The sequence below is a fragment of the Sminthopsis crassicaudata genome, chromosome 2 (assembly GCF_048593235.1).
Source record: "Sminthopsis crassicaudata isolate SCR6 chromosome 2, ASM4859323v1, whole genome shotgun sequence".
Classification (NCBI taxonomy): domain Eukaryota; kingdom Metazoa; phylum Chordata; class Mammalia; order Dasyuromorphia; family Dasyuridae; genus Sminthopsis; species Sminthopsis crassicaudata.
Genome location: NC_133618.1, coordinates 497,117,874 through 497,134,824, shown reverse-complemented (window position 1 = coordinate 497,134,824; position 16,951 = coordinate 497,117,874).

Genomic DNA, 16,951 nt, shown 5'->3' with positions numbered 1-16,951 from the left:
CCAAGAAAACCTCATAATAAGGCATAATGAAGAGTTGGACATGATGAAACGGCTGAATAATGACAAAATCCCTTTCAACTAAGAGATCCTGTGAAAGAAAACCTAGAGGAGTGGGCATTGTTAGATGGCCAGTACTTACACACAACCCAATAGACATGGTAAGTACTATTATCTTCATTTTATAGATGAGGAAACAGGAATGAAGTGACTTGGCTCTGCCAAGTCAAGCTGATACCTGTTGAAGACCTTAGCTTAAAAAGGCCAAGGTCTTCCACTGCCTCCAGGGCCATCCCCAGTTGTCCCAATCTATGTCTGGGCACTGGACCAAGATGCTCTAGATGGAAAACTGAGGCAGGTGACCTTGCCCAGCGTCCCTCACTTAAATCCAATTCACTTGCATGTCATGACATCCCTTCCCTGATGTCATGTCCTCTTCAGGAATGAATGACAAGTAACAACAGCAGCAACAACAAGAAGGTGGAAAAGACTCTCTCTGAAGCCTGGGAGACACATGTCCAGGATTGTGTGCCTTGTCTAATAAGTCACCATTCTCAGCTAAGAGAATAGTACCCTATCCCCACTAGGGTGAGGTGATTAAAAAAAATGTTATGTTAATAAAATTATAGTAAAATAATATTAAGAAGCACTTGGCACAGCCTATGCATATTTTGTTGAATTTTTTTTTCAATTATATCTGACTCTGTGACCCCATTTAGGGTTATTTTGGGAAAGATACTGGAGTGATTTGTCATTTGCCTCTCCAGATCATTTTATAATTGAGGAAACTGAGACAAACAGGGTGAAGTCACTTGCCTAGAGTCAAATAGTTAGTAACTGTCAAAGGCCAGATTTGAACTCAGAAAGATGAGCCTTCCTAAGCCCAGTGCATTACCTATTGTACTCTCTCGCTACCTGACACACAGTAGGTATTATATAATGACTTATTTCCTTCCCCCTAATTATAATAATAACAACTAGAATTTGTACCTGGTGTACCACTAACTACCTGGCATATAGTAGGTTCTATAAAATTGTTTATTTCCTTTCCTCTAATTAAGATAATTAGAATTTGTGTAGCATTTTAAAGTTTACAAAGCACTTAATCTATGTAATTTCCCTTTAATCCTCTTAATTCTGAGAAAGATGCTGTTATCATGTTCATTTCATAGATGAAAAAACTGAGGCTGAGAGAGATTATAATGTGACCAGGGTCACCCATTTATTAGTGTCTGAAGTAATATTCAAATTTAAGTCTTCTTGACTCTAAAGTATGGTATCTGATCCACTGTGTCACCTATGTTACCTAGCTACTGCTAAGTAGGTATGGTATAGAAAAGCCAGGGCGCTGGAGACAAATTTTCCTATTTTCTGCCAACAAAGGAGTAGGATCCAATCAGAGGCCTCACCTTTCCAAGTGCTTAACAGAGATGGAAAGGAAAACTGAGGGCTTCTGTCTATATCCAAGGAAACAGCAAGGATAGCAGATGCTCAAAGATTTGAGATATTGGCTCTGCAGAAACGACCTGGATGACCTTGCTTGGGCCATTTTGCCTATTTGAGCCTCACTTATCTTATCTTTAAAATGAAGGAATTAACAATGTAATTCCAACAATGTAGTGGAAACAGTCACCCAAGAAACCAAACATTGTAATTAAATTGACAAAGTTTGACCCTGAAGTGGAGAAAAAGCACTAGTCCCTCCCACCCCGGTTCTTTTTGGAGATAGGATTCCATGGATATGAAACACTATCTATACTGTCGGACTTGGTTGAGACTGGTTAATTTTGCTGATCTGTTCCTTTTTCCCTTCTCTAGAGGAGGGAGGGAGGCCACTCAGCCTAGAGAGTGCTTTGAGCTGGTGGGGTGGAGTGCCCCAGAGACTGACCTTGCTTTCTTTCTTCTGGGACAGTTTATACTAACTTCCTACTTAGCCTCCTTTCTAAAAATAGTTGAGGACGAGGGTGGGGGTTTTGGCTTAGAATAGTGCTGGCCTAGAATATCTAGACTAGAGATAATCAGGCCCAAGGCTGGGGTCTGTGGAGAAGGAATTGTCCTTGGGAAGGACCTAGTGACTGCTGGCAAAGTCAGACTCCAGAAACATCAGCTATTTCTCTCCCAAGAGTCCTAGAAGAAATTCCTCATTTCAGAATACTTGAACTTACTAGTAAAGAAGTTAAGTAATACAATTTAAAGTTAAAAGATAGGACAATTGATTTTGATGAATGTGGCACTTCTTAACCATGAGACAATTCAGATCAATTCAGATGATCTTGTGATGAAGAGAGCCATCTACATCAGAGAGAGGCCTGTGGGGACTGAGTGTGGATCACAACATAACATTCTCATTCTTTTTGTTGTTGTTTGCTTGTATTTTATTTTCTTTCTCATTTTTTTCCCTTTTGGATCTGATTTTTCCTGTATGTATGCATATATTGGATTTAACATATATATATATATATATATATATATATATATATATATATATATATATATATATATTTTTTTTTTTTTTTTTTTTTTTACCATGTTTAACATAAAAAAAAAGATGGGATAACTAGTAGTAAAGATGGAGTGATGGGAACAATATCCATGCCAGGTATCAGAACCACTATGCAGGTATGTTATGGGGGAGTAAGGGAAATGGGAACATACTATACTGTCTCCTGAGAAGAGAGAGAGAATCCATTCACAGGTCTAACCTCTCAAGCAACTGCTTTAGTATTGGTGGAGGAAAACCAGGGTCTTCTATCCATGTCTACCTCTCTAGAAATGCTCAAAGGCAGAAATGTTAACTCTTTCAATATTCTGTATGACTTAGGTGGATCCCTTCACTTCCATGGGGTTCATTATCTTTATTTTTAAAATGAAGTCATTAAAATCATGTAAATGAAAGAACAGCAAAATCTCCTTCTTTCTGAATGGGATTGATTGGATGAAGTTTTTCTCATCATTGATTGGATGAAGTTAATCTCAGTTTGAGATTAAGTCACATGATCCCTATTCCCAGAGCCAGAAGATCAGGTCTTGGATCTTGGGTCTCTAAAAGTGAGATCTTCAGGAAGTTACAGTTGACCGGTGGGAAGTAGCCAACATTGGTGACCACTGGTCAAGGATGGTTATGTCTTTTTAGTCTATCCAATGAAAAGGCTCGGGTCTTTTGCTATTTAAATCCCAACAAGCCTGAAGCTGGTGAGGTTCCATGAGCACATGGTGGGAATTGGGATGGCTCCCAGGTGTGTGCCTGTGCCTCTCCCTACAAGGACTAAATAAATGCTTTGTCTTTGTACTTGAAGATGTCTCTGATTCGTTAATTTGGGGAAGGGGGTCTAGCATTTGTCCCACACATTTCTTTGCACAGGTTGGGGAGTTCCAGGGATGGAATACTATATATAATATTCTAAATCTGTTTGTCTCTTTCCTCTTCTCTCCTTTCCTCTCACTTCCCCTCTCCCCTTTTTCCCTACTTCTTTTTCTTCCTCCCTTCCCTGTTCCTCCTTCCTTTTGTTGTAGGGAATAGTTTCCTGGGTAGAGAAGGGAGGATAGATATACGTGGATATGAAAGTGATCTGACAACTAACAGTATCAATACCAATTTAAAACTTAAAAAATAATAAAATGAAGAGGTCAGACAAAGTGTTTTCTAAGGTGTCTTCCAGCTCTTGTAGCGTGGTTGTTAGTCCTGGAGAGTTTGAAGGTCGCACCAAGAAATGTAGATTTGATGAGACAGGAAATATTAAGTGATTAAGGCTGAGAGTTTATTTATTAGGGCAGTGCTGACCAGAGCACAGTGACCACATTCACACATCCCTTTCACACCCAGTTTTGAGTCTGCTGAGAATGAGAATGCTGAGAAGGAGCTTGCAATAAAGAGCTCTGGCCAACTGCTTCTGGGTGCTCTGGGGTAGTGGATGATTGAGGATGGGACTCACAGACTCTCAACATCAGGCAGCTGGTCAGGGACCCAAGAGTCTTGGGTCTGGAAAGGGGTGGGAGGACAGGGCTGGGTTTTAATCCAACTCTCCTATTTACTGTGACCTTGAGCAAAAGGTAGCCTAGCATTTGGAAAAAAGCATTGGATTTGGAGTCAGAGAGCCGGAGTCTACCTGCATCTGCTATGAGGCCTCCATTTTTTTTTTTTTTTTGCCTGTAAAATGAGGGGTTGGACTACAAAGCCTCTAAGGTCCTTTCTAGCTTTTGATTTATGATTATAATACTGTGGCCTTTCTGGTGCTCTATAAAATGAAGGATGTGGAAGAGCTCTTTTAGCTAGAAATCTCCTGTTTCTCTAAAACCTCTGGGGGATTGGTGGGAGAGGGTGCTTGCAAATGGTCTGGGCAGCCTGAGATCCAGAGCAGCTTCCTCTCAGTCCCCACCTTGTGGAGAATGGGGTGGGCCCAACCCTGGGCCATGAGACAGGTGTGTGATTCAATGTGGTTTTAGAGGGTGAGATCAGCACCAATGGAAGAAAAGTGCAGGGAGGTTGTATAAATATCCTCAATATAAAGAAAACCCTCCAGAGCCTGCCCAGCCCAATGACACTGAAAGCTGTGAGAGGTTGGAAAGGTTAGAATAGAGAAAGACTGGCCCATTGTCATTGATGCTATAAGGGAGATTTCTGAAGAGGGTAAGGGATTGTGTTGGATGACTTTTAGGGTCCCCCTGGCCTTTATGTTCTGTTTCAAACTCCTTTCTGCTCTAATGATTTTAAAGGGTCTTCCACCTCTGACATTCAATGTTCTAGAGTTGCTTCTATGTTATATGATCTGTGGTATCTTTTAGTATTTGTGGTCTGTCTAAGCTCCCTTTCAGCTCTGACAATCTAGGTCCTATGGCCTCTTCCAGCTCTGATATTCTATGTTGCAAACTCCCTTCCAGCTGACATTCTTTGTTCTAAGCTCCCTTTCAGGTCTGACATTCTAGGTTCCAAGGCCCCTTCCAGCTCTGACATTATCTGTTTTAAGATCCCTTCCAGCTCTGACATCTATGTTCTATGGTCTGACATTCTAGGTTCCAAGATCCATTCCAACTCTGACATTCTTTGTTCTAAGCTCCCTTCCAGCTCTGACATTTTAAGGATCTTTGAATTCTGATTCTCCATGCTCTAAACTGGCAGCCAATTCTAACAATCTGTATTGTAAAGAACTTTTCAGCTTAGATATTCCTTGATTCTATGTGCCACTGGGCTGGGCAGAGAGAAGTTAAGTGCATCACTACCCAATTTTACTGGAAGCTATTAAGAGCAGCCTGGAAGAGAATCTAGGTCAATTTGAAACCAGTTCAATTGGTCTAATCCCTAGGCTTGCTGCCCCTTCTCCCCCAAGCATTAATCCCCCACCATGCAAACACATTCTTTAAAAGCCAGGATGAAACTGAGTGATGTGGGGGTCCTTGATATGCGTCACATTTGTTGGCAAACCTGCTAATGTGCCAGGCTTAATTAGAGCCTCCCTAATGGGTCTCCCTGTTGAGGGTGGAAATTATCCACCCTCTGCTGCATTAAGGATTGAGAGGGAGGGAATGAATCACTGCTGGTTGCACAGTAACCAGCCCTAGTCCCACTTGCCTCCCTCTACCCTGCTGTGTTCTTTTGCGCTACATGGTGGGCATGGTTTCAGTAAAGATGATGAATCTCAAAGGTGTCATTGAGGTCACCTTCAATCTTGTGGAAGTCAGTGCCCTCCTTGCCACGATGACTGTCCGACACCAATTGCCTCACATTTGTCCCAGCCCCAATATAAGTTAGGAATCTTCATCTGGCCTCATTATAGTGATGGGTTCGATTTGGCTAATCTGGAGAGTTAAACTGGACTCAGATCAAGGCCCTTGGACTGCCAGGCTAGAGAGGCAAGCCTTAGGTTAGAGTGAGGCAAGGGAGAGCCCCTGAAGACTAGTGGTAGGGAATGTGAAAATGCTCTCCCCTGTCTTATTGCCAATGGTTGAAAGGAGTCCCAGACATTCTGAATTAAATCACCTGGAGTCCCAATATATGCCCAAAACTTCTTAGGTACTGACACCACAAACCTGCTTTTTTTCTGATAAAGCAGCAAGGGCAGAGGTTCTGCAAGGACTTTCCTCCCTCCTTGCATAAGCTTTGCTTCCAGAGTAACACAGCTGCTTGTCTTCTCTTTCAGCCCATGGAGAGCTGCCATTGCCAAGGTAGGGGCTGGCCCCAGATTAATCAAGGAGCCCAGCAGGCATCTGGTTACTATTTATAGTCTCTGCATCTCACTGTTTCCTGCTGCTCTGGGTTTTATGGGCACTCATCTGAAAGGAATGGTATTTAGCTTTCTATAATGTACTGTGTTACCATTAACACAGCATGGCTAATTGGGATGTACAGTTCTGCTATTCAGAAAGATACTGCTTCCCAGGCTTGTGGCAGAATCCTAAGGAGGCCGGATGCTGGAGAGGAAAGGATGCCCAGGCTATTGACCCGACTCTCCTTCTGACCTTCCCTCACTGGGCCTCAGTTTCCTATAAGTTTATATGATCTATCCAGTTAGTCAATAAAATACTTACTGAGTATGTCAGGCACTGTGCTAAGCTCTGGGGATCCAGCTGTGACAGCCTATGTTCTGCTCTGCATAGGATTATAAACTTAAAGATGACTTTCAGAAAGGAATTCTTTGGTTGTTGTTCATTTGTTTCAGTCGCCCATTCAAGGTTTTCTTGGCAAAGATACTGGTGTAGTTTGCCATTTCCTTCTCCAGCTCATTTTACAGATGAGGAAACTGAGGCAAGCAGGATGAAGTGACTTGCCCAAAGTCACACAACTAGTAAGTGTCTGAGGCCAGATTTGAACTCAGGAAGATGAGTCATCCTCACTCCAACCATGCCCACTACACACTATGCCTCTTAGTTGTCTAGCCCACACTGTTATTTTAAAGATAAAGAAAATGAGACCCAGAAAAATTAAATGAGTAGGCCATAGAATGTAAGTGGGATTTGAACCCAGGTTCTTTGACTTCATATTTAGCATACCACTGAACCACACTGCCCCCAACCTTCCATGTCCTGAAGTCTTCTTAGTGTTAATATTCTATGTTCCAGGACCCTCTCTAGCTCTCTTGTGTTGTATTTTAATGTCTCTTCCAATTCAGTTTAAGATGCCTTCCAGCTATAACCTCCTATGAGCTTCTGTGACTAAGAGTTTTTCCCCCTGGGTTCTCCTTTCTTCTCCATTCTGGAAGCTAGAGATTCATTCCTGTGGAGGTGAGCATCTCCCATGGCACTCGATTCTTTTTCTCTGCATCATTTTTATGTAAGGAAAATTAGGTACTTTTCTTTGTGGGGCTGACAGTCATTTTTCTCCTTGTGGGCCACTGTGCTCAGCACAAAATCACTGAACATTATAGTGCTGTTGTTGTTATTGTTATTCAGTCACGAATCTCTGTGACCCATTTGGGGATTTCTTGGCAAAGATCCTGGAGTGACTCGCCATTTCCTTCTCCAGTTTATTACACAGATGAGGAAAGTGAAACAACCAGAGTTAAGTGGCTTGCCTAGCTTGTAAGTGTCTGAGGGTGGATTTGAATCCAGATCTTCCTGACTAGAATCTGGCACTCTATTGCACCATCTAACTGCCCTTATCTTCTATGTAAAGACAACTAAGTACTTACCTGGATAGGACCAACAGTTGCTTTTCTTCTTGTGAGGCTGGGTGCTCAGCTCAAAATGTCTGAACATGCTTAGGTGCTTCTTACTACAAACTGAGCCAGCTAATCTGAGAGTCCTAGAACTTCTAATCTTACCTCTAATTATTTCATCTATTTGAATCCATTTAGGGCTATTCACAGTCTTCCAGACACATGTGTTCATTTTCTAATGCTATTCCCTTCTCCAAGAATGCCCTCCTCCACTCAATCAATTTCTCTCCTATTTTAAGTCCTAGGTTACATGTCATTCCCTCTACTTAGCCCTTCCCAATTCCCCTGGTCATAAATTATCATTTTCTCCTTCAGCCCGTGCAGCCCATAGAGAGTCATCTTACTCATGCTGTCAATCCTAACAGCTCTGCCTCTGTACCCTAGGGTCCTCTGGGAGTTGCCATCTGTCCTGTGGCTGAACCCCTCCCCAATGTGTTGTTTCCCCCTATTAAAATGTGAGCTCCTTAAAATCAGAAACAACCTCACTTTTACTTGTATCCCGAGATTTTTATCATATTTCTTAGCAAATAGCATTTAATAAATGCTTTTAAATCTATTAAGTCATTCATATATACATTAATTCACGCACACACACATGCATTCATTTATTCTTTTGTTCACCCATCTCACCCTCTTATAATTTGACTCCATGAAATCCCTCTCTCCAGATCATCAGTGAAGAGTGTCAACTGCTTTGTCCTAGTTCTCTTCCTGCCTGTCCCATAACATCTCTTCAGTCTCTATCACTGATCATCTTCCTTCTCCTGTTCCCTAAGCGTGGATGTCCCCCAAAACTCTATCCTAGGACCTCTATTCTTTTCCCCCGGGGATCTCATCTACTTCTAGGAATTACATTAATGCATCTTTATTTAGATGACTGCCAGGTCTGCATATCCAATCTCTAAGCTTTTTCCTGAATTCTACTCCCATATCTCCATTTGCATCTGTCAGCAGCACCTCAAATTCAACTTGTACAAAACTGGACTAATTGTTTCTTTGAAACTTGTCTGACCTCTTAAATTTATTAGTTTTTTTTTTTTTTTTTTTTTTTTTTTTAGTTTTTCCTAGATGGCACCACTATAAACATAGTCATTTACATCTGAAACAAGAGAAGCACTATTCCTGTGCGCTCAAACCCTGTCAATTCTCTAGGAAGGGCTTTAATAGCAAACTTGGGAGTTTATAATTGATCCTCCAAGAAGAAGAGAACCAATGTGGAATATTAATTGTGGAGGGAGTTTATAGCAGATGAGTGGAGATTGGAAAAGACTTGAGGAAGGAAGAGCAATTAGAAGGCTATTTAAATAGTCCCTATCAGAGGAGATGACAATCTGAAGTAGGATGGTAGCTGTGTGAATGTAGAGATCAAAGTTAGTGTGAGGATAGAAACAATAAGATCTGGCAATAGACAAAATGTGTGGAGTCAAAGTAAGGAGCTGAGGATAAATCAGGCTGTGAACCCAGGAAATTGAGAGGACGATGATGACCTTGACAGTCACAGGGAAGTTAGGAAGGGAGAAGATGATGTGTTCTATTCTGGATGTGGTCAATTTGAGATGCCTCCAGGACACTGAATTCCAAAAGGGAAGCTGATGATGTGGGATAGTTGCTCAGGAGGTGGATCTAGATATAGACAGAAAGATGGATAGAGAAGGATAGATTCAGACAGACAGATTCAGATGGACAGATAGATATAGATAATAGATAAATATAGGTAGATGGATAGAGATCAATAGATCAATAGAGATAGATACAGAAATAAACAAAATGAATAGATAGAGATAAATATATAGATGGATAGATAGACATAGGTATATAGAATTGGATAGACAGATACATATAGATATAGATATATGAATAAATAGATACAGAAATATATATAGATAGATGGAAAGACAGATAGACTTGAGAATCCTCTGCAAAGAGATAGAACTGAACCCCTGGAAGTTGAAGAGATCACCAAATAGAAAGAGCCCAGACAGAGCTTTGAGGAAAAACTAAGTAAAGCAGACTGAGAGGAGCAATCAGATAGAACTAGAAGAATTGCTCCATGCATAGAATGCTGGACCTGGAGTCAGAAAAACTTGGGGCAATAATGGCACTTGACTATTGGATTACTGTGAGGATCAAGTAAGATGATAATTGGAAAACACTTAGCACAGTACTTGGCACATAGTCAGCATTATATAAATATTAGCTATTATTTTCAACAGTGTCAAAGGCAGAAGAATCATCAAAAAGGATGAGAATTGAGAAAAAAAGACCATTAGTTTTTTTGTTTGTTTTTTACAATTAAAAGCTCAGTGTTAGTTTGGGGGGTGGGGAGTTCCAGTCAAATGATGTCAAATTGCAGGGAAATTTGAATCAAATGAGGAGAAGAGAAGTAGAAGCACCACTGTGGGTGGTTTTCTCAAGTTTAGCTGAGGAGGGGAGCATATATATATATATATATATATATATATATATACATACCCAATGAGAATGGTAAGATCAGGTGATGGTTTTTTAAGGATGGAAAGTTAGGAATGTGTTTATAATCAGTAGAGAAGCAGATAGGAGTGAGGAAAGATTGAAGCTAAGAGAGTGGGGATAATGAGTGGTAAAGTCAAGGAGAAGATAGTTGGAGAAGGTGTTTGAGTGATATGAGATAAGGAAAAGGGGAGAAAAAGCAGCTCTCAGCAAATGTCTCAAATTTTTCAGTGAAGTGAGGCATGGTATTGACAGGAAGTATGAAGAGAGACAAATAGGCTTGGAGCAGCTGCTTCCCCTGCTGAAATAGTGAATTAATTCGGGAGGAGAAGCTTTATTATGGTGAGGACCCAGATATAGATTTATAGTTGACTAAATCATCAATTTTATGATTTTGTCTGACTCCATTCAGTAGCATGTGACTGGAATGAATGAGAGGGATGAATGATGGGAGAAATCTAGATGTGGAGTTTGACAAGGCATGATCAGTAGGGGAACCAAGGGATGGGGCAAAGAGTTCAAGTGCAGGAGACAGCATAGAGTTAAGTTGATTAAGGAAAAGGAAGAGATGGGAAGAGAGGAGAGAGTAGAGAGCATAAAGCAGGGGTCCTCAAACTACTGCCCGTGGGCCAGATGTGGCCTGCTGAGGACATTTATGTGGCCTGCTGGGTTATGGCAAAATCAGACTGGAAGTGAAGTTCGACCTAAACTCGCGTTAGCAACGCACACTTCTGCACTGGGCTGAGGCGGCAGAGACAGAGTGTGAGGCGATACTGAGGTGAGGTGAGTTCCCAGGCCAGGGTGTATGGTGAAGGGAAGGGAGAGAGATGCAGGAGATGGAGAACTGACACCCCACAGCCTTGTAAAGTAACGGAAGCCACCACAACGACAGGTGCGAGGGATGTACAGTGCACGCTGCACAAATCACGGCTGCTGAAGGGGAATATATGGGTTGTGTCTAGTGCGCGGGTATAGTAACAGTTAGAGTCAAGCTGGGACTTATAGTACTATCATTGTCATTATGTTGTAATAATAATGTAACAGCTTCCTCTCTAGCGCATGTTGCTGTACTGACTGCTATTGTCGCCCAGAGTGAGGCTCCTGGTATCTTGCCATGGCCCTGTATCCATAGTGACCTCATATCTGGCTATTGTGGTCATCAGTTTTATCAATGTTCTGTAGTTTCATAAAGAGATGGAATATTGCTAACATATGTCATCACCTTATAATCACTGGGGGTCTGATCTTAGTACCCCCCCACTTATCCTTAGTATGAGGGGGTGCAGAGCTGGGGTACTGCTTCATCCCCCTCCAGATTCTTAAGGTCCCCATACACTTGTGCAGCTTCAAGTCACATGATGACCTCCCCTGGAAGCCCCAAGGTACGATTTGTCACTGAAGCTCATTCTGCACATATAATATATCGCGCAGTTATATACATATATGCACAGTCTTGCCTGTGATTATGATAAATTACAGTGCAGCACATATGATCATGCAGCGCTGGATCATGAGAATTGATCCCAGGATTCAGAGGAAGCCAGGGCATATGGGAGGGCCGCCTGAGCTTGTGTGCAGTGAAGGTCTGAAGCGGGAGAGAGAGTGCTGGAAACGGAGGCATCACAGCGCAGAGGCAGCTTGGAGGAAGTTGGGCATTGCAGTCTGCATGTCTCTGTGTGGGCAAAGTTATTGCTGGTATGTTGTTTTTGTAATGCTGTATATATATATATATAAGAAATGGGAGACAATCTGCATCAGCATTTGCAAAACTTCCAAAAAAATTTCATATTTTTCCTTGGCACTCGACGAAAGCAATGATGTTCATGATTCTGCACAACTTCTAATTTTTATTCGTGGGACGAATGATTATTTTGAAGTCATAGAAGAGCTTGCTGCCTTGCAAAGCATCAAAGGAACAACTGTAGGAGAGGATATCTATGAAAAGGTTTGCCAAACTATGAATAGTTTGGAGCTGGACTGGGCTAAACTAGCCAGCATGACAACTGATGGTGCCCCTAGCATGGTGGGGTCTAAGAAATGAGTAATTGCTCGCATTAACCAAGAGATGGACAAACATAACCATTCTCATCCCATAGCCATACACTGCCTCATCCACCAACAAGCGCTGTGTAGTAAATCACTGAAGTGGGACTCTGTTATGAAAATTGTGGTATCTTGTGTTAACTTCATTAGAGCTAATGCAATGAATCACAGATAATTTCAGGAATTTCTGTCTGAGCTAAATGTTGAGTATAAAGATGTTCTATATCACATAGAAGTCCATTGGCTGAGTTGAGGGAGAATTTTGAAACGTTTCTATGACTTACTTCCACAGATTACAACTTTTCTGCTTTCAAAAAACAAAGAAGTACCAGAGCTCAATGATGCAGAATGAAAATGGCACCTTGCCTTTCTGACAGATGTAACAGAGCTACTCAACAATTTCAATATGCAACTTCAAGGAAAGAGGAAGCTCATCTGTGATATGCAATCACATGTCAAAGCATTTGAAGTAAAATTAGGGCTCCTCATCAAACAAGTGAAGGAGGAAAACTTCTGCCATCTCCCCACAACTCAAAATCTGTTAGCAGAAAAACCTCTGATTGCATTCCCAAACAAATATGTGTGGACTCATTGGAAAAATTGCAAAAGGAGTTCCAATTTAGATTTAAAGAGCTTCATCTCCATGAACAGGACATACAGCTTTTCCGTAACTCATTTTCTATTGACATTGAAAATGTGGATACAATTTACCAAATGGACCTGGCTGAACTGCAGAATTGTGACTCTCTGAAAGACGCATTCAAGTCAAGCAGCCTTCAAAATTTCTATGCATTTCTCCCCTCTGAGATATATCCTCCTCTCAGGAACCATGCACTCAAAATGGTAACCATCTTTGGCAGCACTTATGTCTGTGAACAGACTTTTTCTAGAATGAAACATTTGAAATCTCCAACCAGATTAAGACTAATGGATGCACACTTGCATCACTTGTTACAACTAGCAGTGACAAATGTGGAACCAGACATTGACCATCTCATTAGTCAAAAGAAGGCCCATAGTTCCCATTGAAATATTGGTAAGTTTGTTGATTTAACTTTACTTTATTTTAAATATTGTATTTGTTCCTGTTTTGTTTCTTCACTTCAAAATAAGATATATGCAGTGTGCATAGGAATTTGTTCATAGTTTTTGTTTTTACTATAGTCCGGCCCTCCAACAGTTTGAGGGACAGTGAACTGGCCCCCTATTTAAAATGTTTGAGGACCACTGGTGCAAAGTGATAGACTAGAAAAAAATTGAAGGAGAGAGAGATTTAAAGTCATAGTAAGTAGAAAGAAAAGTACCAGGCATCTTAGAGTATAGAGAAAATGAATAAAATTCTAATCAGATAAAGGAATTTCAGCAATCAGTGGCAGCTGTTGGCATAATAGATAGTACTGTGGGCTGGAATCAAGGACAGCATAAATTAAATCTAGCCATGGGCACTTACAAGCTATATGACCCTGAATCAGTCACTTAACTTCTACTTTAACTTCAACTGTAAAATGAGGATAATAATAGCATCTATGTCACAGGATTGTTTTAAGGACCAAATGAGATAATATTCATTAAATACATTTAGTGCAATGCTTGGCATATAGGCAGCTATAGAAATACTTTCTCCTTTCCCTCTTATAATGAACATGGGAGTAGAACATTTGTGCATAATAATAAGATTAAAGTTATGACCATGTCTGTGTGTGACTGAGATGGATTGGAGGAATAGATCTTGGGAACTGAGTAGATTGAGGCACAAGAAATTGAATCTATTTAAAGGAATAGGGAAGGAATTTTTCTATCATACTTTTTCTTGGTGATGACTTTTACTCCTGCTCATCTTTGAAATTCTTTATTGACAATGTTCTGCCATCTGTTCATACCCATACTGTGAGTAGGAGTAACACTCAGGCAACTTTTCCCAAATGATGGTCTATACTAGTATACTACATTTTAATCATTTGACAATTGATTAAAGGATACAAAAAACAGAGTATCCCGCTGTACTTAGATTTGGTTGACTTAAAAAAATTTGTTTCTGTAGAAATAGTATAATTCTATGGAACAAATCATATTTTAGACTCGTTTTTCTGACATGACATCTCTCATCCAAATGTTAAAATCATTCAAGACTTCTCAAAATATATAACAATAGAAATAACTTTATACAATGACCCTCTGATCATAAACATCAGGAAAGAGGTAAGGTAAGTAGACACGCATGCTTGCCAGATGTATTTGCCATTGGGATGCAAGAGATCAATGATAGAATACAAGTTGAAGAAGAATTCCCTATGAGGTTTTGTAAATGTTCCAGTTTGTGGATGGCATCATACTGGTGGCATCAAGCCCTGAAACATTTCAGAGCCTCCTGGAAGAAATTCATAGCCATTCAAAAGAGTTTAATCTGACCATTCACATCAAAAAGACCCGGTGGATGAAAAATAGCTATTCTTCACCAACTGCCAAATTGTCTTCCTCTTGCATATATGTTATTACCTAACTCTCCTGCTTAAAAGCACCAGTGATTGTCTATGTACTGTAGGATAAATTACAAACTCCTTATTCTGACATTTAAAACCCTCCACAATCTGAGTATAATGGACTCTTGTTTCATGTTATTCTCCTTTATGCAATCTTTCTAGCCACACTTAATTGCTCTCATCCTCCTGGATCTCACCTTTGTGCATCTTTGCAGATCATTATCTCAATATACTCTTTCCTCATCTTCACTTATTGAAAGCTTTTCCCTTCAAAATTCTGCTTAAACAGATGCTACCTTCTTCCTCCAGCCATCTCAAATCTCTACCTTTTTCTCCTTCAAGTTTTCCCAGAGTCCTTTGATCTCTCCTTTGATTCTCCTAACTTCTACTTTGTATTCTGCTTATTTGTATAACCTACTATACCTCTATTTTCTCCTCCAGCCCAGTAGACTGATCTTCTTTGAGTATAAAGACAGTTGCCATTTTCCACTTCAGTTGGTATTCCTAAATATAAAATAGTTAGATGCATATATTTTACTGAATTTGAAACTTAAAGGAGACTTTAAGATGATTTAATTCAAACAACTAATTTTTATAATTAATGATAATAGGTCCAGAGAGATTAAATTACTTGTTCAAAATCAAGGAAGTAGAAGAACAATGATTTTGCCCTAACCCAGATCTTTTGACTCATTGCTCTTTCTTCTATGTCTAGCTGCTTCCACAAGCTACTCGAATACTGGGTCTGTGCCATATTCATTGTTAAGAATAAGAGGGTATAGCTGAGGAGAGGGGAGTGGATTAGAAATAAAGGATTCTTGTCTAGATTAGTAAAAGATCAATCTGGAAAAGTGGGACAGGGTCAAATCACACTAAAATCCTTTGATGCTGTGATCATTCAGGATCTTATAATGTCAGATTCAGGAGTTTGGAATTCATCCTCTAGACACTGGGGAGGAGGCTGACAGTGATGTTGTTGGTGTTTTCTTGAGACAGGAACCGTGCTCAGTGGTTTTATGGAAGGAATCAGTTGTTTAGTCCTCAACCTGGCCAACAAAGGGCTGCTATTCTATACTCTTTGAAGACTGAGCCATCAGACAATGCCCTCCCTTTCCAGAGGCTTCCAGGAACTCTAGGTAGCTCTTTGGTAGACAAAATCACCCCAGATTCATTCTTCCTGCCATGATGATCTTGGTGCCCACTGAGCTTCAGAAATCTCTGCACAGGATCCTGGGAGAAGAGGGAGCTTCCCTTATTTCCATAGTGTTCCCCACCCCCATCTTAGTCTTCTGAGTGAGCTTGACTCATAGCCTCAGGAGAATTTTTCTGGAAAAAGAAGAAACAAAAATGAGTGGTGTCTTGCTGAGTTCATCCTGACTTGACATACATAGAGGAGGAGTGGGGAGGGAAGGAAAAGGAGAGGAGGAGGAGGAGAAGGAAGAGGATAAGAGAACAACTGTCTCCTTATTTTGGCCACATTCTTGTGCACTTACTGAATTTTTCTTTTCGTTATGGTTCTTGGATACATGGTCTATCTCTTCCCCTCTATTCTGAGCTCTTTGAGGGAGGAGAGTAGGCCTTTCTTAGGGGATCAAAGAAACAAATTTAGAATTGGAAGGAACTTTAGAGGTTATCTAGAGCTCTTACTTTACAAATTAGACAGCCTGGTCTTAAGAGATTTAAGTTCCAAATCATACAGGTAGTGATAGAAGTAAGATTTGAACCTATGCCCTTTCACTGCAAATCTAACAGCCTTTCCACTGCCCCATGCTGCCTTTCTTTTCAACTTTGAATACCCTTCCTGGGCCTAACATATGGTTTCACACCTGAGAACCAATAATTGCTGACTTGAATTCTTGTTGAATTAAAGGGTGTTGGTGGAAAGAGACAGGTGGTATTGTCAACAGAAGTCAGCTTTAACTTACCTCTTCTGTCTTGGTGATGTGGTGGCTGGGGGGAGTGATGGAGGGTTTAAGACAGCTCATCATGAGCCAGTTGATGTATGTCAGCCTAATTTTTATTTTTTTAATACCCACTGATCAAGCCTCCTCCATCATCTCCACCCTGTGAATTCCTGATTCATTTTATAACTCAATTCCTGTGCTCCCCACCACCTGAGAGGCTCCTAAAACTTAGGCCTGGAGACCAACATCCTCTATACAAAGGGGCTTGGGAGGAAGGCGGGAGGGGTCGTTTCCAAGGAACATCGGGGGAAACAAATAGGAAGGCAGGCTTCTTCGGGTTCCTAGAACCAGGTTTTTAGAAATTCTTAGAATTTCTTTGTTTTCCTGTTTTTTTTAGAGAGTTGCTCTG